We start from the raw sequence: 8,339 nt of genomic DNA on the forward strand, positions 1-8,339 counted from the left end.
TGTAGGGCCTAAGTCACCAAGCCATACCTTCCATTCCCCTCAGTGAGTTCTTTGAAATCATTTGGGTCCTTCTGTACTGGGATCACACCTCCTGGTCAAAGCCATCTCATTCTACCTCATCTCTATATCTGCCTCTAACTTCGAATCTCAGAAAGTAGGGGTTGGGGTCTCAGACTCTCCCCTCTGAGCAGGCCCTTCCTCCTTGGCAATGGGCACAGCATTCTGCTGACTGCCTGTTCTACTCCCTGCTCAGAGGCAATGTCAGGGGCAGGGGAGCCATCTCAGGAATGGGCTACATAGCGAGCTCCGATCCCAGGCCAAGTTGTGGAGGGCTCTAGAAGTTTGAGCCACCGATTTTCCCTGTTCGTGATTTCCTTCATACAGTCACATTGACTCATTATAGGAATAAGTACCACACGTTGGATATAAAACCATACAATGAATTAACTAAAGTCAGCAGGAGACGTAACAAGTCGAAAGCACTCAACAAGTTCTCTCAAACGTGCACATTTTTACTATCCTAAATCTAAAACCATCCCTTTCTCTGATCGCTGTATCAATTAAGATCGCATTCACTGCAAATAACAGATCCCCCCTCCCCCCTCCCTCCACACGCACTGGTGACTTAAATCACTCCCTTAAGGGAGTATGTTTTTTTTTCATTTAACATGACCTTCTAAGTTAAGCAGAGGTGGTACTGAAGTTCCAAGATGCTATCAAAGACCCAGGCATTTTCTCTTTCTCTACTCCTTCATCTTTAATATAAAGATTTTCACGTCGTGTCTGTCAACTCATGGTCCTCTGATGGTTGCGGCCCCTCCAAACCACGCAACTGTGTCCAAGAGGGAAAAGAGCAAGAATGATGGGCCAGCGGCTTTCTCTGCAGGAGGCTGTGCCGTTTTATGCAGGAAGTGACACAATAGGGGCTCCCTCTCAAGAGCTTCTGCCTGTAACTCACTGACCTGAAGTGTGTCATTTGCTACACTGGCCATCATAGAAGCTAGAAAAGAAAAATTTCACCTTTTACAGCCTCTATAGTTGAGACAGGTAAGGGAGAAGGGGGTTGGAGGTTGAGTTTGAGTCAGCCAGTCTGCAACGTCTGCTGTGTCCGGGCTGCACAATTCCCACAATGCCACCTACTTCTGTGCCCAAATTAGGCATTTGATTAGATTACATTTATCTCCTGAGAAACCGCATGATTATACTCCTGGGAGTGGCTGGTGTCCCCAGCTTCCTTGTTTGACACCTCTGCAGTCCTTCCTTGGTAAATACCCTAATGCCAGTTGGTTTTCATCCAAGTGTGTATAACCATATTAATCTTGGGTGATCAAAATTATATAAAGAAATAGGTGCTTGCTTTCTGTTATACATTAGAGATGCTAGTTGGTATTAACATGACCCGATTTTCACTGTCCTTGTATTTTTTTAATAGATCTTTATTGGACTATAATTGCTTCACAATACTGTGTTGGTTTCTGTTGCACAACAAAGCGAATCAGCCACGTGCATATATATATCGCCATATCCCCTCCCTCTTAGGCCTCCCTCCCATCCTCCCTAACCCACTCCTCTAGATCATCGCAAATCACTGAGCTGATCTCCCTGTGCTATGCTGCTGCTTCCCAACAGCCAGCTATTTTGCATTCAGTAGTGTATATATGTCGATGCTACTCTCACTTCGCCGCAGCTTCCCCCTCCCACCCCGTGTCCTTAAGCCCATTGTCTATGTCTACATTTTTATTCCTGCCCTGCAACTAGGTTCATCAGTACCATTTTTTTTTTTTTTAGATTCCATATATATGTGTTAGCATACGGTATTTGTTTTTCTCTTTCTGACTTACCTCACTCAGTATGACAGACTCTAGGTCCATCCACCTCATTACAAATAACTCAATTTCATTTCTTTTTATGGCTGAGTAATAGTCCATTGTATATATGTGCCACATCTTCTTTATCCATTCATCTGTTGATGGACATTTAGGTTGGTTCCATGTCCTGCACTGTAAATAGTGCTGGAATGAACATTGTGGTACATGTCTCTTTTTGAATTATGGTTTTCTCCGGGTATATGCCCAGTAGTGGGATTGCTGGGTCGTATGGTAGTTCTTTTTTTTTAGTTTTTTAAGGAACCTCCATACTGTTCTGCATAGTGGCTGTATCAGTTTACATTCCTACCAACAGGGCAGGAGGGTTCCCTTTCACCACACCGTCTCCAGCATTTATTGTTTGTTGATTTATTGATGATGGCCATTCTGACTGGTGTGAGGTGAGACCTCACTGTAGCTTTGATTTGCATTTCTCTACTGATTAGTGATGTTGAGCATCCTTTCATATGTTTGTTGGCTATCTGTGTATTTTCTTTGGAGAAATGTCTGTTTAGGTCTTCTGCCCATTTTTGGATTGGGGTGTTTGGTTTTTTTGATATTGAGCTACATGGGCTGCTTATAAATTTTGGAGATTAATCCTTTGTCGGTTCCTTCATTTGCAAATATTTTGTCCCATTCTGAGGGCTCTACTGAAGAAAGTTAAAGAAGCTGCCTTTTCTCTGCACCTCTGGATGTAGCCTGGGTGAACACTGGACGCTGGTGACTCTTGTAACATCAACAGCAGTGGATTTTTAAAGATGAGGAGCCTGTGTATCTGCTGCCAACCCTGTGACAGGAAGGTGTGGTCCTCATATAACATCATGTCTTGAAGCACTTTGCTAAAACAATAGCATTTATTTACTGGGTAAAAGAGTACTTTTTTTGTGGCCCTAATGTGAATTCATAAGTGGAGATTGTTTCTGCCTGGAATCAAAACCAAAAAAATGTATTCCCCTTATTGTTATTGTGGATACATCTGTGGTCCAGTTGCGACATCTGGAACATGTTGGATCCAGCTCTTTTTACAAACAAAAAGAAGTCTAATATTAATTTTGTTTTTTAAAAACATGGATATTTACTTACACGAGGTCTGTATGATATAAAATGTTCAGAGTGTTAGGAGAAAAACAGATTTGTCTAATTTGTGGCTTGAAACAAAAGCTCTTGTGATACTGAATTCTGGAGAAATTTTGTTTTTACTTGTCAGACTTTTGCACAAATGCCCATTAAACATTTGGATGCTCTGATAACAAAGTAGCATTCCTTTTAAACAATGAGCAGAGATGTCAAGAATACTCAAATGATTTTAGACCTAAAACATAGCCAAGCAGACTTTTGTTCATTTTTAAAATTGCCTTCAATTAAATAGGAATTTTTAAAAGTACTTTAAGGGAAAACTTATGATTTGGTATCATGTCCTTTAAATTGTGTTAAACTTTTCTATGAGATTAATGTTATTCTGAGTTAAAAGGAAGTCAAAATCCAAATTTTACACTATTCAATGAAGGTAAGCGTGTCTCTAATGTTAAAGTTTATCTGTAGCATACCCTTAGACAAAAGAAGGAAATTAAAAAACATGTACTAAGTGGCCAAATATATTTTTTCCTGATTGCCTCTTTTGAAATTAACTTATTTCTTTTCAGATTCTGAAAGTAATTCATGGCCGGTGTGGAAAATCTGGAAGATTTAGATTAGTATGATGATGACACATCCATAATACTACCTCTTAGAGATAACAACTACTGTTTTCGTGTTGGTTTATGTCTCTTTGTTCTTTTGTCGATTTGCTATATTTTAAAAGATTTTAAATTCATCAAACCAGCAATCTGGAACTGCATTTTGCTAATCTGATGGATTATATATCACCATGTTTTTCTTTTTATCTACTTCCGGAACAGTTAAAAATATTAACTAAAAAAGAGTAGAAACCAACCAACCAATTATTCAACAAGTGTTAAGGGAGCTCATCACCCCTTGTGGTTAATACTATGGGAAATAAAATACACAATTGATTTCTGCCTTGAGGGATTTACAGGCTATGTGCAAGATGAGACTAACATGCATGAAACCATTAAAAAACAAAATAGGAAGTAAATGTTATAATAATTATCTTAGTGATTGTTAATTGAGACCATTAAATTGAGTCTCTGGCTTAATCAGGCTCTCTGATTTCAAGAAAAAGAAACCCAGTAAAAGGAGACTTATTGGAAAGATGCCGAGCTCTATCATAGAATGTAAGGCACTGGAATCAGGCAATACTGATTCTTGAGTTCTTAATTCAAATGCTAATGCGAGAGAATCCGATTGATCCAGGTTAGGTCAATGTTCATTCCCATACAATCAGTCGTGGCCAGAAGAACTCAGGTGGCATCTTGAGTTGCCCAAAGGACAGCCATGGTTGACACCTAAAATATAGCCATCCCCTCTTCTTCCTTGACAATAGAACCCACTTCTGGTATCAAGAAGGAATGTGCCCAAGCCCAGAGGATGAATCATGACTAGTTCAGGTCAATTATTATAAATGCATTTCCCTTTGGCCAGATATGCACTTACCCAGACTCCCTTTGAGCTGGAAGTACATACATCACACAGTTCTGGCCAAAAAGGTACAAAAGGAAGTCTATTAGGAAAGATTTTCCTCCCAGATAAAAGAGAGATGTAAGAAAGAAACATCTCTCTATAGCAGAAAACTATAAGACACTGATGAAAGAAATTAAAGATGACACAAACAGATGGAGAGATATACCATGTTCTTGGATTGGAAGAATCAACATTTTGAAAATGACTATACTACCCAAAGCAATCTACAGATTCAGTGCAATCCCTATCAAACTACCAGTGGCATTTTTCACAGAACTAGAGCAAAAAATTTCACAATTTGTATGGAAACACAAAGGACCCCGAATAGCCAAAGCAACCTTGAGAAAGAAAAATGGAGCTGGAAGAATCAGGCTCCTGGACTTCAGACTATACTACAAAGATACAGTAATCAAGAGAGTATGGTACTGGCACAAAAACAGAAGTATAGATGAATGGAACAGTATAGAAAGCCCAGAGATAAACCCATGCACATATGGTCACCTTATTTTTGATAAAGGAAGGAAGAATATACAATGGAGAAAAGACAGTCTCTTCAATAAGTAAGTGGTGCTGGGAAAACTGGACAGGTACATGTAAAAGAATGAAATTAGAACACTTCCTAACACCATACACAAAAATAAACTCACAATGGATTAAAGTCCTAAATGTAAGGCCAGACACTGTAAAACTCTTAGAGAAAAACACAGGCAGAACACTCTATGACATACATCACAGCAAGATCCTTTTTGACCCACCTCCTAGACAAATGGAAATAAAAACAAAAATAAACAAATGGGACCTAATGAAACTTCAAAGCTTTTCCACAGCAAAGGAAACCATAAACAACACGAAAAGACAATCCTCAGAATGGGAGAAAATATTTGCAAATGAAGTAAGTGACAAAGGATTAATCTCCAAAATATATAAGCAGCTCATGCAGCTCAATATCAAAAAAACAAACAACCCAATCCAAAAATGAGCTGAAGACCTAAATTGACATTTCTCCAAAGAATATATACAGACTGCCAGCAAACACATGAAAGGATGCTCAACATCACTAATCATTAGAGAAATGCAAATAAAAACTACAATGAGGTATCACCTCACATCAGTCAGAAAAAAATCTACAAACAATAAATGCTGGAGAGGGTGTGGAGAAAAGGGAACACTCTTGCACTGTTGGTGGGAATGTAAATTGATACAGCCACTATGGAGAACAGTATGGAGGTTCCTTGAAAAACTAAAAATAGAACTACCATACGACCCAGCAATCCCACTACTGGGCATATACCCGGAGAAAACCATAATTCAAAAGGAGATATGTACCACAATGTTCATTGCAGCACTAGTTACAATAGCCAGGACATGGAAGCAACCGAAGCGTCCATCGACAGATGAATGGATAAAGAAGATGTGGCACATATATACAATGGAATATTACTCAGCCATAAAAAGAAATGAAATTGAGTTACTTGTAGTGAGGTGGATGGACCTAGAGCCTGTCATACAGAGTGAAGTAAGTCAGAAAGAGAAAAACAAATACTGTAGGCTAACACATATATATGAAATCTAAAAGAAAAAAAAAAAAGGTTCTGAAGAACGTAGAGTCAGGACAGGAATAAAGACGCAGATGTAGAGAATGGACTTGAGGACATGGGAAGGAGAAGCAGCCTCATAGTACAGGGAGATCACCTCGGTGCTTTGTGACCACCTAGACGAGTGGGAGAGGGAGGGTGGGAGGGAGAGGGCAAGTGGGATGGAATATGGGGATATATGTATATGTATAGCTGATTCACTTTGTTATAAAGTAGAAACTAACACACCATTGTAAAGCAATTATACTCCAATGAAGATATTTTAAAAAGAAAACTGCAAGATGAACAATGGATTTTAAAGGAACAGAATAAAAATTTCAATGAGCTTTTGCATACAAAGTGCTATTTAGAAATGACCAAAAATGGATATTTTTGCCAGTGATGTAGGTAAACACATGTACAAATTAAATAATAGAAATCATATAGATTTTGTGATTCTAAAGTGTCTCCTATATCAGGTAGTACAGAGTATAAGTTCTCATGTCACCCTAGCTTCACTAATTTAGTAATAACATAAGCCCAGGCAAGTCATTTATGCTCTGCATCCACACTTTATTCATGCATAAAATGAAAGAAAGTACTTATTTACAGAGTATTATCAGTACTGAAATAGATAATACATGTAATAAGCTAGGTAGAGTGTATGACCCTCAATAAGTTTTTTTTTTTTTGGTTTAAAAAAAAAAAAAGAATCCGCCTGCCAATGCAGGAGACACGGGTTCAAGCCCTGGTCTGGGAAGATCCCACATGCTGCGGAGCAACTAAGACCGTTAGCTACAACTACTGATCCTGTGCTCTAGAGCCCACGAGCCACAAAAACTGAAGCCCACGTGCCTAGAGCCTGTGCTGTGCAACAAGAGAAGAAGCCACTGCAATGAGAAGCCCACGCACAGCAACGAAGACACCATGCAGCCAAAAATAAATAAATAAAGTAAATAAATTTATTAAAAAAATAAAAGGAAGGAATACAGAAGGCAGAATGAGAAGAGAGTTGGTGAGATAGTCTGATTAGGGCTATATAGGGTGAGGTCGTATAGTAAAGAGATCTAAGAGCCAGGCTGAAAAGGTAAAATTTAATATAATAAAGCTAGCACTAGGGAATGCTGGAAGGTTTGTGAGCAGAGCAAGAGAGCAATACACTGACAGTAGCGTTTGATGGAGATTTAGGTGGCATAGATTCCAGTCACAGAGCTATTGGAATCATCCAGGCACAAAAAGAAGAGAACATGACCTGATTTTTTTTTAACCAAGAGTATGTCCCATGGTCTAAAAGAAAGTGGTAGGAACAGAAAGGAAGCTCTGTTAGAGAATCAATTTGAAGGAAAACTGACAGAACTTGTTGACTGACCAGATATGGAAAATGACAAAAGAATGTTTCCCTCAGCTATTTCCATTCTTTTTTTAAGTATGTGCATTTTCTCCTTTTCTATGTCTTTTCTTCCTTTACTCTCTGATTTTCTTTCAGTTTGGGTTCTTTTCTGCCCTTTCACTTCCGTTTCTTTGTCTAGGTTGGCTGAAATGCTAGCTACAGCTACAAAACACAAAATGTTTGCCAAAAGGGAGCTCTAAAATTAAAGACAGATTTTTTTTTCTGTCAATTCCACATAGGACACAGGAAAAATCCTTAGTAGGGAAAAGGAAACAGTTTCTCCTTTTTAGGGTGATCAGAGATTAATTTATGTTTGTGTTAATCAAGTTGCTTTCTGAGCCTTTCCTGCTAGGCTCTAAATGCTGGTCCTGTGAACGATGTATTTATTCATCTGAAGTCTCGCCTCTTTTCTCTACAGGTACTCTCACTCTAAACAGAGGGGACCAGGGGCAAGAACAGAACTTCCAAAGTTGGATCTTAGTACATTGTTGCCCTGAGCAGATTTCTCTGGGGGGTTCTCTCTTTTTTTTTTTTTTTTACGGTACGCGGGCTTCTCACTGTTGTGGCCTCTCCCATTGCGGAGCACAGGCTCCGCGGACGTGCAGGCGCAGCGGCCATGGCTCACTGGCCCAGCTGCTCCGCGGCATATGGGATCTTCCCGGACCGGGGCCCACCCGTGTCCCCTGCATCGGCAGGCGGACTCTCAACCACTGCGCCACCAGGGAAACCCTCTCTGGGGGTGTTTAGGCACTTTCTTTGAAAGTGAGGGACTGATTTAAATAAGAGCTCTTATCGGGTTTTTAGGAGGATGTCCAGGAATGGGTTGATGTTCAAAGGCACTGAAAGCTTCAACAGTTGATGTTTACACCACAGATTTCCTTTCCTCTCTTGTTTGTGGCTTACATCTCTTTGATTTAGGGAAAGAAACTC

The sequence above is a fragment of the Lipotes vexillifer genome, unplaced genomic scaffold (genome assembly GCF_000442215.2).
Source record: "Lipotes vexillifer unplaced genomic scaffold, Lipotes_vexillifer_v1.1 scaffold418, whole genome shotgun sequence".
Classification (NCBI taxonomy): Eukaryota; Metazoa; Chordata; class Mammalia; order Artiodactyla; family Lipotidae; genus Lipotes; species Lipotes vexillifer.